The 24,369-nt window shown below is 42.4% G+C and overlaps 1 protein-coding gene across 17 annotated transcripts in view; it reads right to left on the reverse strand.

Annotated features, from left to right (window-relative positions):
* LOC307176302 (uncharacterized protein) overlaps positions 1-24,369 on the reverse strand; it is a 619,483-nt gene that overhangs the window by 59,951 nt on the left and 535,163 nt on the right. For 8 of the 17 annotated variants that reach the window (XR_013824698.1, XR_013824699.1, XR_013824700.1 and 5 more), the window contains one exon: positions 16,565-16,703. The exons of 7 other annotated variants lie outside the window; for them this stretch is intronic. The gene's annotated coding sequence lies outside the window, so the exon portion shown is untranslated. Of the gene's footprint in view, positions 1-16,564; positions 16,707-24,369 lie in introns of all 17 variants that reach the window. 2 more of the 17 variants (XR_013824703.1, XR_013824706.1) reach the window with 1 other exon arrangement.

The raw sequence follows: 24,369 nt of genomic DNA on the forward strand, positions 1-24,369 counted from the left end.
AGATGGAAAGAGAAAAAAACAACTATGATCATTGTTGAAAGAAAAGAAAAGGCACAGGAAAAGCATTTAAAAGCCAGGAAATAAAAACAAGACAAAACCCCAAAAAACAAATGGCAACAATAACAAAAATCTTACTGAATTTCTTTGCCCAGTGGAAGCTTAAATAAATGTTAAGTGCTTGACCCCTCAAAGTAGACTTAACTTAGTCAACTCACAAACTCATATAGCTGTTTAATTCTCTCTTATCTCTGTCTCTCCCTGGGTATTGCATTGTTCTTAAGCTGTAGAGTTTTTGTTTTTGTATTTGTTTTTTGCCCCACAGTGAGACTTGAGGGATCTTAGCTCCCAGGCCAGGGAAAGCGCAGGGTCCTAACCACTGGACCGCCAGGGATTTCCCCTTAAGGTGTAGTTTTAATTCTAGATGGTTCAAAGGAGAGGAAGGAGTTCAAAATTGATAAGTAAGTCAGATTTGCCTTAGACGGTCCTCGAATTTTACTTGACAGCCATTTCCTCACTTCCCCATTCTGGAAGGAAGGAAAGAGGAAAGGAAGGAAGGAAAGAATCATCAAATGCATCGTTAAAAACCTGATTGTCACTACAACCTTATGAGTTGAATTATGTCCCTTCAATTTTCAGAAAACTGAGGCTCAGAGAGGGTGACAATTATAATTAATCTTTATTCAGTGTTTCATACGTCACAGGTGCTTTTCTAAGTGCCTAATAGGAATTTGCCTATTTAATTCTCACAACAATGCCATGAGGAAGGCCACAGAGTCCTCGATTCATGGAGGGGGAAACAGAAACACTAGGAGGTGGAATAACTTACCCACGCTCACGTAATTTGTGTCAGAGCCAGGGGTCACCCTGCTCCAGAGTCCATGCCCTTCCTTAATCATTAGGCTGTTTTGCCCCTGAAAAAGCCAGATGATCTGTGCAGGATGATTTATTCCAAGTTTCAAAGTAAGTTAGTAGTTATAGTAGTCTTGTTTCTTTACTACAGACAACATAATTAATTCTAGTTGTTTTAAGAAGCAAGGGATCCATTAAACAATGTAGATAGCTCCCACAATGGATGAAGAAGCTAAAGTAACAGACTCTAGGCTGAAGTTCCAGGAAACAGTCCCCGAGTCATACCATGGAACTAACCCACCCGGAGAGAGGCCGTTCCCGTCACCATCAGGGACCGTGAACCAGGAGCTGCCAGCCCAACTGAGGATTCCAGAACCAGCCTCCATCCGCATCAGTCTGGGCCAGAAGAATGGATTCCCTACATCCTGCCTCCTTCTCCGTGAATCTATCTCATTGCCCCCAAAATGTCCTCCAGGGCCCCTCTGATTAACAGAGGCTGTGCTGCATGTCGGTCCTGCAACAGTCAGGAAAATGAATCCTGTGCCGGAAAGGAGAGCCTCACACTGTAGACAGCTTCCAAAATGTGGAGAGGGTGTCCCCACAGGCTACCACGTCACCAACTCACATTCTGCAGTAAGCATTACCCCCGGCCCCCAAACCCCATCCAACTCTCATATTCTGTGGTACCATGAAAGGCAACTCTCTTTTCCTGGAGTACTTTTACATTCTACATTCATCCCCAGTCCTCCCTTTCTACAACAATTCACACTCCCAAGGAAACCCCATCCACTCCCCGTCACAATCCCTTCACAATCCACGACAGACCCCTATCCATCTTCCCTTCACCACTTCACACTCCAGAGTTAATCCCAAGACAGAACCACTCTCCACAGGAACACCAGCCTTCTGGTCCAGCAACCCCACTCAGGAGAAACCCCAATCCTCCTTCCCTGACGACCACTTCACCCCCCAGAGTGATCCCTGCTCATCTCCCCTACGGCCACTTGACAGCCATGGTAATTCCCATCTCCCTCCCTAGCCCCAATTCCCACCCCACACCAAACCCAGTCCTCTCTCACAGGACCACTTCACAGTCACATACACAGCAATCCACAACCCTCCCTCTCTACAAACACTTCACGTTCTGCCGTGAACCCTCAGTCTTCCCTCCCACAAGCCTTTCACACTCACAGTGAATGGCAATCCCATCAGTCCTGCTATCCCCTCATACTCCATGGGAAATTCTTTTCCTTGAATCCCACCATCTCTGAAACCACCACCATTAACTCCAATCTTCCCACCTCCGTGGCCACTTCACAGCCCACTCCCAGCCTCTGTCCTGCTTTCTGCCCCAGTGCCCTTCGTACTACAGGGTAAGGCTCAGTCCCCTCCCTTCCACTCATTCCCCGCCCCATAGCCAGCCCCAAACCTCTCCCTTTCAACCACCTCACACTCAACCGTGAGCCCCTTTCCCCTCGATCTCCATCAGCTCTCCAAAGGACATTAGTGGGAACTGGAATACTGTTCATCAAATTAAGTCTATAGTCCTGAGGGCCTATTCTAAGCATTTAGAGTGAAAGCAGTGTCACATTTTCTGCTTTGCCATACTGTTTATATATTGGTAGCAATGTAAGCACTTCAAAGATAATGCCCAAATGCTGGTCTCTAGCTATAACAAATTTAGTTTGTAAACATGGCAATGTTCCATGCTATATTCAAATAAGAAAATGATCAATCCAGAAACGGCAACTTTACCCTGATCATAGCTCCTCCAATGTCATGTGCGCTTGTGATCAATTGGAGAAAGAGGACATAGGCAAATGAAAGTAGGGTTTGGGGGAGTATATTGAGACTATGAATGAAATTTATTTAGGTTCCATACAGTGCTGTAGCACTGCTCATGGAATACAATATATATGTTACTGAAACAATCCAGAGGCTCCTTCTGTCTTCCTCAATTTTTAATCCTTTCCCTCATCGAGTACCTTCGGTATGCCAGGTGTGTTATGTGATGTGTAATATCTTCCTGAATCTTTCCAGCAAACCTGTCAGGTAGGTCCCATTAGAGGCTTAGAAAGGTTAAGGAAGGAATATGACCCAAGTCCTAGAGAGGCTAAGTGGTGGTTTTAATGTTTTTGTCCCAAACACATGCCCTTTTAATTCCACCTGATTTTGATGTGTGCATTTGCAGGTAAACAAAGGAGATGAAGGGAAGCTGCCTGTCACTCTCTCTAGCCCTGGGTGGAATGAACCTGACTTCCTGGGTCTGGGTATTTTCCTATCTATGAAGCCAATGACTTTGCTTGTCTTATTCACCACTGTAGGCCCAGGGCCTAGCCTAGAAGGAACCCAGTGCTTTGGGGTAGATAATCATTTCTCTTTGGCTTTGGAATGAACTCCCTTGCCTTACATACACACCTTCTCCTCCAACTTCATTCTTTTTCAGTTTAGTTATGTGGTCAAGTCTGGGAAATAGCTGGGAGAGGTGGAGCGGTGCCTCTGGACAAAGTACCACGAGAGCTCTGTAAGTATCTTGAAAACTCTGAAGTGCTATTAAAAATGTAAGGCATGGTGCCATTTCTTTTATGTATTTATTTATTCATTAATATTTGTTTTTATTTCCATTACTCTAGGAAGTGGATCAGAAAAGATCTTGCTGTGATTTATCTCAAAGAGTGTTCTGCCTATGTTTTCCTCTAAGTTTTATAGTGTCCAGTCTTACATTTAGGTCTTGAATCCACCCTGAGTTTATTTTTGTGTATGGTGTTAGGGAGTGTTCTAATTTCATTCTTTTACATGTAGCTGTCCAGTTTTCCCAGCACCACTTATTGAAGAGGCTGTCTTTTCTTCATTGTATATCCTTGCCTCCTTTGTCATAGATTAGTTGACCATAGGTGCATGGGTTTATCTCTGGGCTTTCTATCCTGTTCCATTGATATATATTTCTGTTTTGGGGCCAGTACCATATTGTCTTGATTACTGTAGCTTTGTAGTAGTCTGAAGTCAGGGAGCCTGATTCCTTCAGCTCCATTTGTTGCCCTCAAGACTGCTTTGGCTACTCAGGGTCTTTTGTGTCTCCATACAAATTTTAAGATTTTTTGTTCTAGTTCTGTAAAAAATGCCATTGGTAATTTGATAGGAATTGCACTGAATCTGTAGAGAGCTTTGGGTAGTAGAGTCATTTTCACAATATTGATTCTTCCAATCTAAGAACATGGTATATCTCTCCATCTGTTTGTATCGTCTTTAATTTCTTTCATCAGGGTCTTACAGTTTCTACATACAGGTCTTTTGTCTCCCTAGGTAGGTTTATTCCTAGGTATTTTATTCTTTTTGTTGTAATGGTAAATGGGAGTCTTTCCTTAATTTCTCTTTCAGATTTTTCATCATTAGTGTACAGGAATGCAAGAGATTTCTGTGCATTAATTTTATATCCTGCAACTTTACCAAACTCATTAATTAGCTCTAGCAGTTTTCTGGTGGCATCTTTAGGATTCTCTATGTATAGTATCATGTCATCTGCAAAAAGTGACAGTTTTACTCCTTCTTTTCCAATTTGTATTCCTTTTATTTCTTTTTCTTCTCTGATTGCCATGGCTAGGACTTCCAAAACGATGTTGAATAATAGTGGTGAGAGTGGACATCCTTGTCTTGTTCCTGATCTTAGAGGAAATGCTTTCAGTATTTCACCATTGAGAATGATGTTTGCTGTGGGTTTGTCGTATATGGCCTTTGTTATGTTGAGGCAGGTTCCCTCTGTGCCCACTTTCTGGAGAGTTCTTATCATAAATGGGTGTTGAATTTTGTCAAAAGCTTTTTCTGCATCTATTGAGATGATCATATGGTTTTTCTCCTTCAGTTTGTTAATATGGTGTGTCACATTCATTGATCTGCATATATTGAAGAACCCTTGCATCCCTGGGATAAATCCCACTTGATCATGGTGTATGATCCTTTTAATGTGTTGTTGGATTCTGTCTGCTAGTATTTTGTTGAGGATTTTTGCATCTATATTCATCAGTGATATTGGTCTGTAATTTTCTTTTTTTGTAGTAAATTTGTCTGATTCTGGTATCAGGGTGATGGTGGCCTCATAGAATGCGTTTGGGAGTGTTCCTTGCTCTGTAACTTTCTGGAAGAGTTTGAGAAGGATAGGTGTTAGCTCTTCTCTAAATGTTTGATAGAATTCACCTGTGAAGCCATCTGGTCCTGGCCTTTTGTTCGCTGGAAGATTTTTAATCACAGTTTCAATTTCATTACTTGTGATTGGTCTGTTCATATTTTCTATTTCTTCCTGGTTCAGTCTTGGAAGGTTATACCTTTCTAACAATTTGTCCATTTCTTCCAGGTTGTCCATTTTATTGGCATAGAGTCGTTTGTAGTAGTCTCTTAGGATGCTTTGTATTTCTGCGGTGTCTGTTGTAACTTCTCCCTTTTCATTACCAATTTTATTGATTTGAGTCCTTTCCCTCTTTTTCTTGATGAGTCTGGCTAATGGTTTATCAATTTTGTTTATCTGCTCAAAGAACCAGCTTTTAGTTTTATTGATCTTTGCTATTGTTTTCTTTGTTTCTATTTCATTTATTTCTGTTCTGATCTTTATGATTTCTTTCCTTCTACTAACTTTGGGTTTTGTTTGTTCTTCTTTCTCTAGTTCCTTTAGGTGTAAGGTTAGATTGTTTATTTGAGATGTTTGTTGTTTCTTGAGGTAGGACTGTATTGCTATAAACTTCCCTCTTAGAACTGCTTTTGCTGCATCCCATAGGTTTTGGATCGTGGTGTTTTCATTGTCATTTGTCTCTAGGTATTTTTTGATTTCCCCTTTGATTTCTTCAGTGATCTCTTGGTTATTTAGTAACGTATTGTTTAGCCTCCATGATTTGTGTTTTTTACGTTTTTTTCCCTATAATTGATTTCTAATCTCATAGTGTTGTGGTTGACATATTTTCCATTTTCTTAAATTTACTGAGGCTTGATTTGTGACCCAAGATGTAATCTATCCTGGAGAATGCGTGCACTTGAGAAGAAAGTGTAATCTGCTGTTTTTGGAAGGAATGTCCTATAAAATATCAATTATATCTATGTGGTCTATTGTTTCATTTAAAGTTTGTGTTTCCTTATTAATTTTCTGTCTGGATAATCTGTCCATTGGTGTAAGGGGGGTGTTAAAGTCCCCCACTACTATTGTGTTACTGTCAATTTCCTCTTTTATAGCTGCTGGCATTTGCCTTATGTATTGAGGTCCTCCTATGTTGGGTTCATATATATTTATAATTGTTATATCTTCTTCTTGGATTGACTCCTTGATCATTATGTAGTGTCCTTCCTTGTCTCTTGTAACATTTTTACTTTAAAGCCTATTTTATCTGATATGAGTATTGCTACTCCAGCTTTCTTTTGATTTCCATTTGAATGGAACATCTTTTTCCATCCCCTCACTTTCAATCTGTATGTGTCCCTAGGTCTGAAGTGGGTCTCTTGTAGACAGCTTATAGATGGGTTTTGTTTTCGTATCCATTCAGCGAGCCTGTGTCTTTTCGTTGGAGCATTTAATCCATTTACATTTAAGGTAATTATCGATATGTACGTTCCTATGACCATTTTCTTAATTGTTCTGCGTTTGTTTTTGTAGGTCCTTTTCTTCTCTTGTGTTTCCCACTTAGAGAAGTTCCTTTAGCATTTGTTGTAGAGCTGGTTTGGTGGTGCTGAATTCTCTTAGCTTTTGCTTGTCTGTAAAGCTTTTGATTTCTCCATCGAATCTGAATGAGATCCTTGCCAGGTAGAATCATCTTGGTTGTGTAGGTTCTTCCCTTTCACCACTTTAAATATGCCATGTCACTCCCTTCTGGCTTGTAGAGTTTCTGCCGAGAAATCAGCTGTTAACCTTATGGGAGTTCCCTTGTATGTTATTTGTCATTTTTTCCTTGTTGCTTTCAATAATTTTCCTTTGCCTTTAATTTTTGCCAATTTGATTACTATGTGTCTCGGCATGTTTCTCCTTGGGTTTATCCTGTATGGGACTCTCTGCGCTTCCTGGACTTGGGTGGCTATTTCCTTCCCCGTGTTAGGGAAGTTTTCAACTATAATCTCTTCAAATATTTTCTCGGGTCCTTTCTCTCTCTCTCCTCCTTCTGGGACCCCTATAAGGTGAATGTTGTTGCGTTTATTGTCGTCCCAGAGGTCTCTTAGGCTGTCTTCATTTCTTTTCATTCTTTTTTCTTTATTCTGTTCCACAGCAGTGAATTCCACCTTTCTGTCTTCCAGGTCACTTATCCGTTCTTCTGCCTCAGTTATTCTGCTATTGATTCCTTCTAGTGTAGTTTTCATTTCAGTTATTGTGTTGTTCATCTCTGTTTGTTTGTTCTTTAATTCTTCTAGGTCTTTGTTAAACATTTCTTGCATCTTCTCGATCTTTGCCTCCTTTCTTTTTCCGAGGTCCTGGATCATGTTCACTATCATTATTCTGAATTCCTTTTCTGGAAGGTTGCCTATCTCCACTTCATTTAGTTGTTTCTCTGGGGTTTTATCTTGTTCCTTCATCTGGTATATAGCCCTCTGCCTTTTCATCTTGTCTATCTTTCTGTGAATGTAGTTTTTCTTCTACAGGCTGCAGGACTGTAGTTCTTCTTGCTTCTGCTGTCTTCCCTCTGGTGGATGAGGCTATCTAAGAGGCTTTCGCGAGTTTCCTGATGGGAGGGACTGGTCGGCAAAACCCAATTTTACTAACCCTTGAAGAACTCCCATAAGCAGTTAGAATAAAGTAATGCAGAAATTCAAGTCTATGGGATTGAAAGTCATTTGAGTCAAAGAGTCGACTTGGATTTCTCAACAAATGCATGATCCTCATCAAGACACACACCAAGGGACCAGCAAAGGTACACTGAGTGGGAAAGAAGGGCATGAGTAGGTATCAATATTTTAAGAAGTCTAAAAGATAGTCCACATTAATTGTGTTAATACTTTATAAACTGATAAAAGTAGTAAATAAACTGTGCTTCAAGCTGGAATTACTGTCTGATCCCTGTTGATTAGTAATTTTGATTAGTAATTTGTGTATCTTCAATCAGTATAAAAATGGGAAATGAATTAACTACTAATTGAAAACTGCCATCATTTAGTTTTGGATGAAATCCTTTTAAAACATCAGATCTGTGAGGCAAAAGCAAGAGATATTTCTTGTAGTAAGACAGCTTGTAGGTACCAGGCTTCTAGTCCAACTCCAGATTTTATAAGTGACCCTAAAGCAGTGAGTGACTTCTCCAAAGCTCAGGGCTGGGCAGATCCAGTTCTCTCTGAGCCTGTACACTGGGCCAGGGCAGGCACACTCTCTCCTTTGCTGTTCTATTTCCCCAGCGCCTGTGTATTGAATAGCAGTGAATTAACATCTTCTGATTTAGCCTATGGTCCTAGAGAGTATTTTTTTCAACCTAGCATTTGCTGATACTTCTATTTTCTTCTTTTCTTTTCTTTCCCTGCAGTTTAACGAACACTGAATACTGTGTTAGAATTAGTCATTTGCTGACTGTGCCAGCCGGCAGCCTCATAATCAAAGCCTTGTCACAGAGCATGGCTGCCACAGTGACTGAAATAAATGGAATAAATGTTCCCCATCCTGGCACACCAAAGAACTGCCTCAAGCTTACAAATGTGAACTTGGAGGAAGCTTTTAAGTCCAGCAAAGGCTTTACATTTAGTGAGCCTGGCTGGGAGCTGGGTAGACCCAGTTTGATGGGTTGCATGGTGTGAATATTGGAGCAGCACAGAGGCAACTCCCCGTGAGAGTGGAAGAGAGCACTGGGAAAGGAGAGGAGTGAAGGAGCATGATGGTGATGTTCCAAAGGATGATTGGAAGGGAAGGGAGATGTCTGGCAGTCATAAGTCCCAGGTGTTTGTTTGTACTTTATTGGAAAGCCATGTAAATATACAGAAACTTCCTGGCAAAATACCTTGACTTGTAGCAACCTCATCTGCCATATTTGGGTGATAATCTAGAAGTGGCGTTTGCCCACACCCTATTCATCTCAACCCTGGAAGCAGTGGTCCCCCTGGCTGAAGGAAAGTTCATGTTTGTGAATGGAAGCAAGAAAGCTTTGGATGTGGCATTCAACTGGACACCATAGAGAGAAGAGGACCGTGCATAAGCTGCCTCACAACTCCTAATGCAGAAGGCTCATTTCTAGCCTCAGGCTTCATTTCTAGCCAAGTCATTTTCATTAGGAAATCCACCAAGAGCTCCAGAAGCATTGTAATTATCCAACTTGTGGACCAAGTCCGCAAGCAGTGATCCAGGGTAGCCTGTGTGCCCACCATTATGTTAGGCGTTCTCCTGCTAATTCATAAAGACCTTCACTCATTCAATAAATACCACATCTGTGTCGATCCTTGCAGATATGACAGTGAGCAGAGCCTCAGATCCTGTCCTCAAGGGGCCCTAAGTCTGGAGGAGAGACATAGACATATAAACAGAATATTACATTACTGTGTGTGACAACTCAGCCCTTGAGCTCCTCACCCAGCCTCAGTGGATAAAGAGGGGCAACTTCCAGAGGAGGTGACAATGTTGAACTTGGTTGTAGAGATGTTAAATTTTGCCCTGGTTAAGGAGCAAGGAGGCAGGAGAAAGAAAGACATGTGAGCAACTGCACCTAGATGAGAAACCACCTGCTATGTGGTAGGGTTTGTTTGGTGCTGCTGGCAGGGAGAGAAGAAGAAAGGGGCATTTAAGCTTCTTATGCCAGGTTGAGGAGTTCTTCATAGAACCATGTAGTGTGTGAAAGAGCCAGAGAGCAGAGAAATAAACAGGGCATGATGTTAGGAAGATACTTGCTTTACAGTGCATCACGGCTCCGAGAGAAATGAAAACGTAATGGAGGTTATGGCACGACTTGTCATGCTACCTGAAAACTGGGTTCGCCTCTTGATGAGTGTTGAGCCAAAAGATACAACGAAGCCAAAGAGAAGGAAGGATTTATCATTAGTTGCAGCAAGTAAGGAGAACACTGGGGATCTTTCCCAAAGGAGCATCTTCCCAAACAGCAAAATTGGGGACGTCTTAAGCGATAGGTACATGCATATTCGTGAAGGGGCTTGGGTGGTAGGTAGAGTCTAAGCTTTAGTTGATCAAAGTCATGAGGGTCAGAAAGGGTCACCGTCATCATCCCTTAGATTCCAGCCGGTCAGGTGGTTGAGCAACTGAGGGGGATTTAAATTCTGCAAAACACCTCAAGACAGTGTTTTAGGATAGTCTTTACCATTGGAATAGAACTGGGAGTATTTACAACTGATTTGTTATCTTTGCTACTGTTACTTCTCTTGTCTGATAAGTTTGTCCTTTTGTTCTCTTAAGATCATTATTACTGAGACCTGTTCAAGGGCAAGCATTGTGGCCAGGCTTAGATCACAAAATGGCTTAGACCAAAAATGGCTTCTATCATGTCAAGAAAGCCAGGCCCAGTTCTCTTTCTCCGGGGACCTCCCCCCCAGACCCTAACTGCTTACATTCAGGGTGTTTTCATGTGAGGAAAAAGTGAGGTGAGCATTTAAGAACATTTGGGCAAAAAGGAGCAAATTCAGTGCTCTAGGTTGGGGCAATAGCATGATACAAGTAATAAGAGCTCCAGTTATTGAAATGCTACTCAATGCAAAAGTTATCCATTTAATTCTCACAGCAACTGAGAAAGGTTGATATTATTGTACCCATTTTACAGATGAAGACATGGTGGTTTACAGAAGTCAGTGACTTGCTCAAGGTTACAAAGTAAGGTAAGAAGTGAGACGTTATATCTAGAGTTACCTGGGTCCAATACTTGTGTTTTTGATGACTCTGATGCATGTCACAGGGACATGAGTGAGCATGACAGGTGTGGGACATGAGTTAGAAACTGCTCTGCCTGGAAGAGCTGGCCTTGCTGGAGCACAAAGAAGATGCAAACATGGGTGAGGTGGTTGTGCATTTTCCGTGACAGGTTCAGGAATTTAGCAAGATTCTGTTAGAAAATGAAGAGCTCTTCCGGCCTGAGGCAGGGCAGTGTGAAATGGTTAGAGTACAAGTTCTGGAGATAGACTAGATGGGTTCAAGTCTCAGCTTTAAAACTTGCCAGATATGTGATTCTGAAAACGGGTAAAGTTATAGAGGAGAAAGGTTGAAGCAATACTGACAGAACACAGCTCACATCATGTTTACCTGCCCTGGTTCCTCGGAAGGAAGAGTTAGGGACCAATTAACTTCAGAGAACTAGTGTCAGGAAATGTGCTCTAACAGGTACAAAACTTGCCTTTAGACAAACAGAGGGAACAGAGAACAAAGCACTGTGACAAACTGGCTGATAAGCCTTCTGCTAGGATGAGAGGAAGAGAACAAGGGAAAACATCACCACCTTGATCTTGCAGCCAGTAGCAAAAATGCCTTGAAAAACAAACTTGTTGGTTGTCTCAATTTGTAGTCATTTTTCACGGAGTACCACCCAGATCTTTTTCATCAAAATTTGGGTTCTGAGGCTATAAAACAGCTGCTGAGGGGCTGAGATTACACTGGCCCTAGAATGAAAAGACTGGAATTTGCAACACAGCTTCTACTACCAGCTGGTGATGGTGTTCCTCAGGACACTTTACACCTCTGAAGGGAAGGTTTCTTCACTAAAATGGGGCAACAACCTCCAACTTATCACTCGTGAGAAAGTTACATTAAATAGAGGATGGGAAGGCACTTTGAAGCTTGTAGCGGGATACAGAGAATGGTAACTATCCTTATTCTGATAAGAACCTCAGCATAAGCACCAACATTCTTGCATCTGTTGGGTTCTTTCTGTGCGTCTAGTCATGATCTACGCACAGGAAACAGAGAAATTAATAATTGATGTAACTGTGAGCTCTTTTACTCAAGCACAGAGTTGGAGAAAGCAGATTTCTTGGAGTCTAAAGCAGTCATTCTCAAAGTGTGGTCCAAAATTAGCAGCATCAACATCAACATCACCTGGGAACTTGTTAAAAATGCAAACTTGGGGCCACACCCTTGAACTACTGAATTAGAAACTGTCGGTTGGAACCAGCATCTGTTTTAACAAATTTGATAATCATGGACCTAGAGAAAAGAGAAATGTGATCATCCGGCGAAAGTCATGACCAGCTGACTGTTCTATGTGATCACAAACATTCCTAATGAGAAAGAAATTGGGACTTTAGTGATGAGCTGAAATTTAGTGATCTAAAAAACTGGAAGGTATTGGTGCATAATCAAGGTGGAACAAAAAGGGTTTGTTATAATGTCACCTTTTCTTACTATAGTGGGTTGAATGGTGTCCTCCCAAAATTCATGTCTACCCAGAGCCTGTGAATGTGACCTTATTCAGAAACAGGGTCTTTGCAGATGTAATCAAATTAAGATGAGGTTGTACTGGAATAGGGTGGGCCCTAAATCCAATTACTGGTGTTCTTACAAGGAGACCCAGAGAGATGCAGAGACAGAAGGAGAAATGTCATATGAGGCAGAGATTGGAAAGATGCCTCTACAAGCCCGAAACACCAAGGAATGCCGGCAGCCAGAAGTTCGGAGAGAGCTTGGAAGAAATCCCCTTCAGAGTCCTAAGAAGGAATCAACACTGCTGACGGCTGAACTGTGAAAAAATAAATTTCTGTTGTTCTAAGCCACCCAGTTTGTGCTACCTTTTTACCGCAGCCCTGAGAAACTCACAGACCACCCTCCCCTCTTTAAAAAGCAAATATTTCTCAACACAATACTCTGGAACCCCTCTGATTTCCCCCAGTTTCTCAGACTCTTGATAGTTCTGTTCCTCTATGTGTAGATTTTTTCCTTGGGTCATATTGTCCCTGATTATGGCTGAAGCTTCTATTTCTGGCCCAGACCTCTTCTCTGACGTGTTAGATATTCAGATATTTAAGCATCCCCTAGGGAGACAGCACAGAGTAGTGGGTGAGCCAGGGCCTTTGGGATGGATTGACAGCTAGTGTGACCCTGGAAGTTAAGTCATCTAATCAGTCAGGGTCTCAGTTTCTTCCTTTATGAAATGGAGAGGAATTTCTACCACCCTTGCTGTAATATTGTGGGAGTTAATGACTTAATAACTAACTGTTCAGCACTTAGGAGAGGGCCTGACGCATAGCAGAGTATGTAACAAATATTAGGTGTTAATATTTTTTGATGACCAATTTAGCTCCATCTGAATATCTCACATAAATTCACGATTCTCTTCCCCTAAAACTGGTCATCCCCAGTGTTTCCAATCTCAGTGTATGGCATCATCATTCATTTGGCTGTTAAGTCAAATATCTAGAAATTGTCTGTGACAACTACCATTTTCGTCACTCCCAATCCATCACCAAGTCCTGTGGTTTATACATCTCACAAATATATTTCAAATCCATCCACATCTCTCTATTCCTATAACAGTTGCCTTGCTTCTCATTTGGACTCTAACTCTGACATCCTAACTGGTTTCTCTGTCTCACTCTTGCCCTACCTGAATCCATTTTCCGCAGTGAAGCCAGATGAATCTTACAGAGAAAAATGCAAATCTGATCATGTCACCCTACAAATACTTGTTGACTGAATGAATGAAGTCAGTTTTCCCCGATACTCTGAAGGCTCCATGAGAGAAGAAACTGTTTCGTCTCACTGTTGTATCACCATCTAGCGTTCAGGTTTAGTAGGCCCCAAATAGATATTTGTTCAATGAATTGATGAATGAACAAAGCAAAGAACATCAGCAAGAATGAAGAGGGGCTCAGGCTTCATTGTTCCCAGTAACACCATGTCCTCCCTGGTTTCCAAAAACCATTCGTAGGAGAGAGAAGAGAGGGTTCTAGAGTTCTAGGTGCACCAGGAAAGGCCCTACGCCCTACTTCCCACTGTGCTCATAGCCTCACCATCACTGTCTTGGAGGCCCTCTTGGTCTCCATCTCCAGACACTGTAAGAAGCCCAAGATCCCTAGGTCATTCTTTCTGCCCCAAACGTTCCCCCAATGTTGGTATACAGCCCTGTATGTAACCTTACATGGCCCTCCTCTTCACCTCGTCCCAGTTCCCAAACCTTCCCACTGTGCCCTCTGCAAGTCCAGATCAGTCATTAGCAATATTCCCTATTCCTTACCTCTTCCTTGTAAATTCTTTTTTTTTTTTTTTTTTTTGTGGTACGCGGGCCTCTCACTGTCGTGGCCTCTCCCGTTGCGGAGCACAGGCTCTGGACGCGCAGGCTCAGCGGCCATGGCTCACGGGCCCAGCCGCTCCGCGGCATGTGGGATCTTCCCGGACCGGGGCATTGGCAGGTGGACTCTCAACCACTGCGCCACCAGGGAAGCCCTCTTGTAAATTCTATTCTACCTTTTTGCTCTAACAGAAACTCAGACTCTCCTGGGAACCCTGTCTCCCCATAAAGCCCTTTTAATTTGTAATTTTTTTGCCTCCCTCTACCATTAGCCTGGAGATGGGAGAGATGTCCTCCTGTTTTCTCATGATAGCATCCAGACTCTTCTCCCTCCTTTGTCTCTGAAAACCCACTTTGAAGTTTATGTCATCAATCTATACCACCTGTTACCCCTCCTCGTTACAGGCATCTGCAGACCTGTGATTCACCACCCCTCCCCCTCCTTATTCTTTAAAGTTTTTAACTCCTGACTCATTCTTATAATCGTAATTACTATTGATATCATAAACTGGTGATTTCAATGTCAGAGAAGATAATCCTGGCAGTGATCTGGTCTCTTATGTCTTTTGCCTCCTCTCTATCCTCCCCAGACCTTGGCATTCACACAACCATCCCCTCTGTAATCTCCGTTTCAAGCATCACACTCTCTCACCACCACACACTGTCCTTCCAACTTGTTGCATTCCACGACCACAGCTCCAAAAAGGTTTGACTGCACAGTGACCTACAATCTCTTGATCTTGTTTCCTATTTAACTGGGAAAATAGAAGGAAACAGAAGACAATTTTGTCACCATCCCCCCACCACTTCTACCTTGTATGTACCTGTACTATACACTCACCTTTCTCCTAGTCAGCATGAATGACATAAATCTGTGTTTATGTCCAAGACCCTTCTCTACACTTTTGCACCAGAACCCATCCCCTCTTGCCTATCCAAGGACATTGCCACAAAAAGCATCCCTTATCTCTTCTGCACAAATATTTTTATTAGCAAATGAAGCTGGTGAGTAATTCCTCCTGTCCTCAAAACTCCTTCACTGGATGCTGCATTTCCTGTCAGCTGCTGCCACGTTTCCCTGCTCCCCTTTTAGCAAAACTCCATCAAAGAGATACTTATTGTCTTTACATCTGTCTCTGTTCTCTCTTGGACTGGCTCCATTCGGCTTATCTCCTTACCACTTCATGAAATGTCTCCAAAGACCTGCATGTAGTACATCTCATTCCTAATCTTACTTAACCTATTGGTAGCATTTGACCAAGTGACCACTCCCTCTGCAGTGAAAGATTTTCTCATTTCCAGGATACCATTCTCATATTTTCCACTGCTTCCATCTCAATCTCCTCTGCTCTTCACTGCCCAGCTCCCCAACCACCAAACTTCGGCGTGCTCTAGGATTCAGTTCTTGAATGTTTCTGCATCTATACTCACTGCACAGAGTCTCATGGTCTTAATATCATCTATACACTGATGACTCTCCAAATTACATACCAAGTCTGGGTCTCCTCTGAGAATGCCACAAAATTATAAGCAACTACCAGTATATCTCCATGTGAATGTCTGAAAGAGTTTACCCAAAACAGATTCCCAACTTCTTCTGTCCCCACCCCGGTCCTCTGCATCCTTCTCCACCGCAGTAAATGGAACTCCATCCTTCTATTAGACCCAAAACTCCTAACTCCTTTCTTTCCGTCACACCTCACATCTTTTTCACGAGTAAACCCTGTCGGTTCTGTCTTCAAAATATGTCCAGGATCCACCGACTTCTCACCATCTCTAGCACTACCACTCTGATCCAAGGTACCGTCATCTCTTATTTGGATTATTTCAATAGTCTGATACCTGACCTCCTTGCATGGTAGCAGTCAGGCCATTCTCTTAAAATGTAAATCCTATTATGTTACACGTAGCTCAAACTCTCCAGTGGCTTTTCCTTTTACTCTTAATAAAAGTCTAAACTCTTCCAGTGACCTGTAAGTCCCTATGAGTTGTGGCTCCTACTACTTCCCTGACTTTATCTCTTTACTCTCTTCCCCCTTGATCTCTGATCTCATTGGCCTCCTTTGCTATCCTTGAAACAAATCATGCAAGCTCTTGCCTTAAGGATCTTTGTACTTGATGTTTCCTCTGCTTAGGACATGACCCTCCCAGATGTCCCTCACCTCCTTCAGGTCACTGTTGAAATGTCACTGTCTCAGAGATACCTTCCTTCACTTTATTTTAAATGGCATCCTCTCCCTTCCAAGAGGACCCTTGTCCCTGTTTTACCTGCTTTACTTATTTCCATAATAGTTATCCTCATCTAATGCACCACGTTTGGATCTGCTTATTTTATTTGATGTGTGTTCTCCCCTTTGCAAGTAAACTCTATAAGCGCAAGGATTTTTGTTTGTTTTGATCTGAGATGTATTCCTAGTATTTTGAAAAACGTATGTGGGGCACATATTATTGGCTGAGTGAATGAATGAATGAACCTATATGCTATTTTTCTCCATGTCATACATTGGCATATATGTAGAAAGAGAGAGAACTCATTCAAAATATGAGATACTTACTATCTCTGTCACTCCTGCATTGGCTCTGTGTTAACCACTTGAGCGCCCCCTTTCCAATGGAGCAGTGAGCATTCTGAGATATCAGTAGTTCCACGATGCTTTCTCCATATTCTTCTGACTCTCATTTTCATTGTACTCTCTGCTTTGGGGATGAGAAAGGGTTTGTGTCATTTTATTTTTTTCTCAGAACATTTAGTCATTTTAAGACTTAACTTGGGGTTGGTTTAGTCTTCCAGACACTGGTCATCAATCTACTTTGGTTTTCTTTTCTTTTCTCTTCTCTTCTTTTCCTTTCCTCTCCTTTCTTTTCTCTTTTCTTTCCCTTCTCTTCTTTCTCCTCTCCCCTCCCCTCTCTGAGACTAGATCGGAGCTTGATAAACCATCCTTCTGTTATTAACATTTAGATGATGCAGAGAAGAAGAGAAAGTGAAGAAATCCCATTAAGCCTTTTGGAAACCTTCACTCAAGTCATGTCATTGTCACTCCTCTGCTTCCTGGATTCATTGTTTATTCCTTGGTACACCAAATCTCTTCACAAGTATAATAGGAATTAAACCTTTAAATTTTTTTATTGTGGAAATTTCAAACAGGCATATATGTTGAGAGAATAACATCATGAACCCCCGTGTACCCAGCCCGTCTAGTTCCTGGGTCCTTGTCCCTTTTTTCTCTGCCCCTATAAAATCAATGAATTTTTATTCTTCAAGTGAGAGCTGAACCAGTCTGAAAAGAGGGACTTCATTGCTTTGACTTCCGGAAAACTGTTTTAAGGAATACATTGAGACAATGGTGTGAAAGCAAATGCTTCTGATGTGCAGAGAGCCGGTTTCGTGGACAGAGAGAAAACAAAACAGAGAAACGACTTCCGCGGAGGTGGAATCTGAAGGCTACTCATAAAAGAAATTATAGAGCATAGTGAGAATGCTGACCAGATGCAGGGACATTCCCACAAGCAGGAAAGAGGGGGCCCTTCCAGTGCTTGGGAGGAGCTTAGGGACAGAAAAAGGGAAGCGGAAGAGACATGACACAACTGTTCAAGTTCCAGCTTACCCCTTAGTGTGAAGTGTCAAGGTGGAGAATAAGGAAGCCTAATATCATTTAAGAGAATTTGACAACATCAGAACCTGGTTACCTGCATCCTTGGGCAAAGCCTTGGGAGTCTGCCAGCCCCACAGAGAAGCACAGTCAGCATGAAGCTACCATCCAATGCAGAGCAGGAGTAGTGGGGAAGCAAAGAGGGGGCTGAGGCCAACTCCCACACCACCACCCATGCAGAGAGACCCACAGTGCACTCATTGTGCCACCAGCCCCCAGAGGGCAGGAAGATCCTGAGCCTGCAGGAGGCCTGGGGTTGAGAGGAGGGCCCCGCAGCAGGTGGACTTCAAGACGGAGTCCACAGCAGCGTCTGATGTTGGCAGAGGGGGCCGGCATGATGGCTAGGGACTGAATGAGGGCATTTGCTCTGCCAAGAAAGCCTGCAGAGGAAGACAGCCCTCTCCTGACACCACTAGGCCACACAACCTTCTTTCTCTATACAAGTGTCCTCTTGGGGCGCTGAAGAAGAGTATAGAAGAAACCCCCAAAGATGTATGTATCTAAAAGAGGCCAAGGTCACCTGAAAGAGATTTCCATAAACCACAGCCTCAGCAGGAACCTACAAGCTCTTCAAGGACCACGGCTGGGTTTCATGAATTTGTGTCCCAAGCAGCTAATACGAAGCCTTACATTGAAGAGTATCTCGGTAGAGGACCCCTGAATGATAAATGAACAGACTAGATAACAGTATCAGTGTTTACAGCCTTGCAACTGACAGGAAAGATGGGCCTGAATTCACAGAAGAAATAACAAGAGGAACAGGCAGATGCCTGCCCTTTGGCTTCAAAACAATTTGCACAAATACAGGGGCGAGAGCCCTCTTTCAGATCATTTGCTATGGATGAGAAACCAAATTCAATTTAATGCAACAAGATTTTAAAAAGATTTATAGACTTAAACACTATTATAATACTTAAAGAGAAGGTGAAATTTTATTTTATTCAAAATTTTTTATTGATGAACAATTCTTTAAATTCTGTAATGTTTTACAATTTTCAAAAGTTTCACACACAGGATTTCATAGAATCCCATAACACTCCTTTTCTCCCCTACCTATATATTGCCCCTCCCTCCTTCCCTCTCCCCACTGGTAACCACTAGTTTGTTCTCTATATCTGTGAATCTGAAGAAGGTGCAATTTTAAAAGGAAGAGGAGGAAAAGGAGAAATGAAACAAAACCAAACCCAATTTGGGGCTGTATTAATAAAACCACAGTGCGTAGATTGAGGGATCTAATGGGCCCGGTAGACCCCAAACTTGTGAGACAGCATTCAGAGTACGGGGATTGCTCTGGGCACCCCACTGGGGAGAAACTTTAATAACCTGGGCACATATAAAAACAAACTTGTTCTAGCCTCCTAGAGGATGAGACCAGCTGTGGAGAGCCCAGTTGACTAAACTGAGAGCATCCTAGGCTAGCCAGTTGCCAGTTGACCCAAACATGCAAATGAGTCCAAAAGAGATCAGTAGAGCCATCTACCCAACCTATGGCTGCCCACAGATGCATGAGCGGGCCCAGCTGCCCCACAGCCTTGTGAGCAATACACATGCTTAATGTTTTAAGCATTGCCTTTTGAAGGCATTACTAATATACCACTAGACACAGGGAGACCTGCATCTCACTGTTGTGTGAACTTAAAATGTTGATGCCATGTATACATGTTTTCTTGGGAGGAATCAATGTAATAATTTGTATTAAGTAGTTTGCATCATACCCAGCACACAGTTAACACTCAACAAATTCTACCTCTTGTTAGTATTTCATGAGTGAGTTGGGGAAAAGTATCAGCGGGGAAATAAAAGACATCACTTGGGAATAAATTCCATATGACATGCATTCTTTCACACATCAAAAAGATGAAACAGTTATTTTCTTTATCTTTTTTTGATTGACATGTTTATTTTGAGAGAAATCACTTCCTTTATGTTTCTGGGTACTGGGCATATGTCCAAAGGAACACAAAGAACTTAAGCTGATGACACACTCTCACCTACTTCTTTGTGGCAGCTGCGTGTGCATCCTTTGTTTTATAAATTATTTTGTGAAGGTTCTTTCTCTGCCTGGATGATGGTGGGTGTCAAAATTTAAAACTAGTCAGGACCAAGGAAATGGCATATTCTAGCAACCCTGAGCACTTCCTAAGCTGAGGAAGAGCAGAGCAAACAAAGAAGGTCATTTTTTAAGAATGTGCCACAACGAAAAAAGAGGCTGAATATCATACTTTCAAACAACCTCTAGAAAAAAAGGTTGGATACTTTGGATACTTTCAGAATCCAAAGCATGAACTTAAGGTCTCTTTTTCTGTAAGGGTGTTAGTCAAATAAATAATGATTCAACGTAGCATTAGAAAGGACAGCAAGGTCTAAATGTGGTTCTTTCAATCCAATTACCCATTTTATTCCTGAGTCTCCCCAAATGCCTTCTTATATTCATGAATGCTTCGATTGCCAAGAATTTCACTACCACATGAAATAGCCTATCTCCTTATTTTTGATTTGTGAGATAAGGATTAAAGTGCAGTTAGATTCTTTGGGAGGTTATCCTGGTATATTTGGTAGGAACATGGAGAATTGACATGGGGGAATTGACAGGCAAATAAGTAAATGGTATATTTTTAATCAAGTTATTGCTTTAGATCATTGGGGCTTAATCCTGCAGAGGAAGTCTCGGAACCTCAGAATTATCTAACGCGAGGGATGAGGTTGCTGGGGTATTTATCCACCAGGCTGCACGATTACTGGTTGTATCTCTATGGAGAGGAGTTAACTCCCATGCAAGTGAGACGCCAGAATTGCAGAACAATCTTCAGCCTTCAGCAAAGGAGCACAGCAGTAGCAGTTGGTTGGGCTGGTGTGAACAGACATTGTAAGAGCCAAGGAGATATGAGTAGGTCTCCAACAAAGTGTACTACAAGATGTAAAAATCTACTCTTCACTGTAGGTGGCATCTGGCATGTTTGTCTTCCGAGGATCTCTCAGTCTCCTTCTGCCAATCCCTCATTTGGAAAATCTCCCCTCCCCTTGTCTCAGCCTACATCATTTGGAAGGAGCTGATCCTAGCTCCTCCGAGCTGACCTCCTAGCTCTGGAGTCAACACATTACCCAGTCCTGGCCAATAACTGTAGAGCATCTCAGAGTGACTGGTTCAGAGGTGGGTATCTGATGGAAGCCAGCTTATTTAGACACAATCCTGGGATTTTTCTAGAGCAATTAGGAAAGGGCAAATGTTGTTACTGGCGGAGCTGCTAAACTGATAGGTCGTGAGCCTCAATGTTCCTGCAGCCATCTTCGTTTAACCCTGAGAATAAAGCCAACAGGAGGAAGCGTATTCCTGCCCACATGGTTTGAGCATCTATATCCAGTTGTGTCTGACTGTCCCTAGACTTTGGACTTTGATCGGTTCGAATTGGGTACTGCCCAATACACTTAAGTCTCTATCTGTCTGCTTTGTGTAATTTCTTCTCATTTGTCCCACGACTAACTCAATAGAGCCATACGAATCGATTACCCTCTCTCTTCCAAATGTTACCCCATCAGAGAGATATTTTATGTAGGCAGTATGTACATGCGTATTGATTACATTGTAAGCTTTATTTTCATCACCCATAAAATGGAAGAGGGAGGGGGGCACCTACTCTGCAGAGGTCTTGAGAGAGAAAGTGTGGAATCTGCTTAGAGAGATGATTTCTGAAGAGTAAACACCCAATGGATTAGGTGGCATCTGAAGAAAAAAATTGCAGAATGAAAACAGTTGTTTTCTAAGGTTAACAATCTAACAACATAGGTATTTGTCTGGGATAGAGTAAGAACACCTAAAGGTAGCTGCACTTATCATATCTCACCCTAAGTCTTCTCTAGGGTGAAACTCCCTGCCATTTCTAGGCATACACTGTTAATATCTTTCCAACATAGGCTCACCAAAGCTATGACAATGTGGTAAGATGTTTTAAACTGTGAGGGTTGTTTAGAACTAATGAGGACTGTGTGATGGCTGAGCGGGTATATGGCATGATTTGGGGTTCCTAGTTATAGTCTTTACTACTTTTATCTGAGCACAGTCCAAGTTAAAAATACATCTTAAAATCTTGTCTGGCATGCATAGCAGTGGCTGGCTCTGCTGAGAAAGTGCCCTTCATTCTTCTGGAAGCAGAGATCGCCACTACAGTCGCAGAGATGGGACTAGTTTGTGCAGAGCTGCTGCTTCTCATGGGCTCTGCCTTCCTAACCACAGGGGCACACCTGAAAAGTTAGCCCAACACTGTGCCAGTGGGGAGCCATGCAAAACAGAGGCTTGGGAAAATTACAACACCTGGGTCGAGTGATGACATTCAGGGGGCTGATCTTTCACCCCAAGGTAGCGAGTGGGGTGTTTTTCCAACTGTGTGCTCTATGGCGCTTCTTGGGTCAGACATTATGCTCCAAGCATCCTCTCTGAACCATGCATCCCAGCCTTAAGCCACTGCTAAAGGGTTGCTTGCAAAGTCTTACTCTGATTAGTAATTTGTAATCAGGGACCTCCTATCATCCTCTCTATGGTTGGGTTTCCTGAGAAACAGACTCTGAGATGGAGATGTACCTGCATCTCCATTTATTGAGTAGTATCCTCTGGAACAATATTTATAAGAGACTGAGAGAGGCAGGATTGGCCAGAGGGCGAAACTGAGCTGCAACACAGGTGCAGCTGAAGCCTTAGCAGATCCCAGGGGCGCCGGAACGGGGATGACCCTGCAGATTCTTTCCGAGTTGAAGCAGAGGCCTTGCCTTTATATGTCCATATAGACCAGTTATTGGATCAGGCTGAACCCAGGAGGGAGTGTAAAAATTCTGTCAAAAGGGCAAAGGAGCCGCCTTCAAAAAGGGCAGTTCCCATCAGCAACCAACATTCCAGCAGCTGGAGAAATGAGTACCTTGATTCTGGGTGATATACCATAGCATCCACAGGTCAGTGTTCAAGGAAATTTGCTAAGTGCACTTGGCATTTGGCTGAATCCAAGCTGAAAAAAAAAATCCTCAGAAGTAAAGGCAGCAGCACAGTGATATAGAACTTGTTTGAGATTTGAAGTCAGACAGATCTGGGATTCTCTTCTGAATATCCTGCTCTTGGTATGACCTTGGGACCATCTCGCTAAATTATATAACTTCTCTGAGAGGCAGCTTTTTTATTTATAAAATGATGATATTGGTAATAATATCAGTTTCAGGGCAGATTTGGGATAATATAATGAGTTAAGTCACCTGAAGTACAAAGCAAAGTGCCTGGCTTATTCAAAGTACGTAATAACTAGCAGTTTTCTTCCACCTTAAAGACACGGAATGATTTGTCTGAGTGTCATTCTTTATTCAACGTTTGTGGAGGAGAATATATCAGAATGTTTGAAGCATTCACAGTGGGCTGAATGCAAGGGAATGAAGGAAAGAAATGGAAAGATAAATACAGAGACTGAAGCAAACATGGAGTGCATTGGGAATACAGACCAGGAGCCCCCAGAACAATCTGAGGAATCAGAGAGCTTCCTGGAAGAAGAAAGATCTGACCCATGTGCAAAATCATAAAGAGGGATGCGGGTGGGGATGGAGCAGTGAGGATGAGAATTTAGGCAGGGGGGCTCTCAGGTCCAAAAGCATGGAGGCAACCGAGACCATGGCACATCTGGACATCTGTAGGTGTTACAGTGCATTTGGGCATAATCTGGGAAGGCATGGGCAACAAAAAGGGAAGTCTTCATTTCAGTATGCTTGGTAATGGCAGCTCTTAATTCATCACTTGTTTCAAATTTGTTAAGAAGCATTAAAGAAAGGAGGTAGCTGAAGGAGTTCATGGTCTTGTTTGAATAAAGTCTACCTGCGGCTGAAAACCCCAGTTGGCATGGGGCCCACTTGCTCACCTTGTTAACAGCTCTGGCTTTCAGGTTTAATGATCCAGCCGGTTTAGACCGATTTTGATATGTAGCCCGTGTTTACTTTGGATGATTGGGGAAGTTATTCTCCCAAACTATATGGTTCATGGAACCAAGCTCCGGTGTTCTAAGTTCACTGTAAGCCCGGGACGTTGTTCACAAAGCCCTTAGCAGGAGGAGCTGTGTAAAGTGAGGTGAGTATAACCTCTGAGGCCAGACTCCATCCTCCACTCACCGAGCTCTGGTCAATTGGTTGGGGAGCAAAGAGTCCCGGGCCTGTCTACAACATGATTTCCACTGTAAACTTTGTTTTTATTCTCTGTGAAAGAGTACCTTATACTCGGAACTTTATGAAAGTTGAAAAAAACTTTTTTCAGATGAAATTTTTCAATTTTGGACTCAGCCCAAGTAGGATTAATAAAAATTGTCAAGTGAAAGTAAAATATTCCAGGAGGCTGTTAGAAATGCAGAGTGTTGACCAAAAAATAATGAAAACTTCAGAGTACTTGGTTCAGAGACTTCAATGAAGGTGGTGGGTTTACTTCCACACATGCCTTGTTCTGGTTCACTTCCACACCTCCTGAGCTATCCTAATAATACTCCAGGCTTGTACAGAACTTTGTACGTTCAAAGCTCTTTTCCTTTCTTAACTCATATTTTGATCATATTATCTCTGTGAGGTAAGCAAGGCCAAGATATGAAGAGATTGAGGCACAGACAGGAAAGTGACTTGTCTAACATTGACATGGCTAATTTTTAGTGGGAAGAGTATAGTCAAGACACAGCCGGGGTGCCTGGAGGGCGCTGCTTTGG

The sequence above is a fragment of the Stenella coeruleoalba genome (assembly GCF_951394435.1).
Source record: "Stenella coeruleoalba genome assembly, chromosome: 17".
Lineage (NCBI taxonomy): Eukaryota > Metazoa > Chordata > Mammalia > Artiodactyla > Delphinidae > Stenella > Stenella coeruleoalba.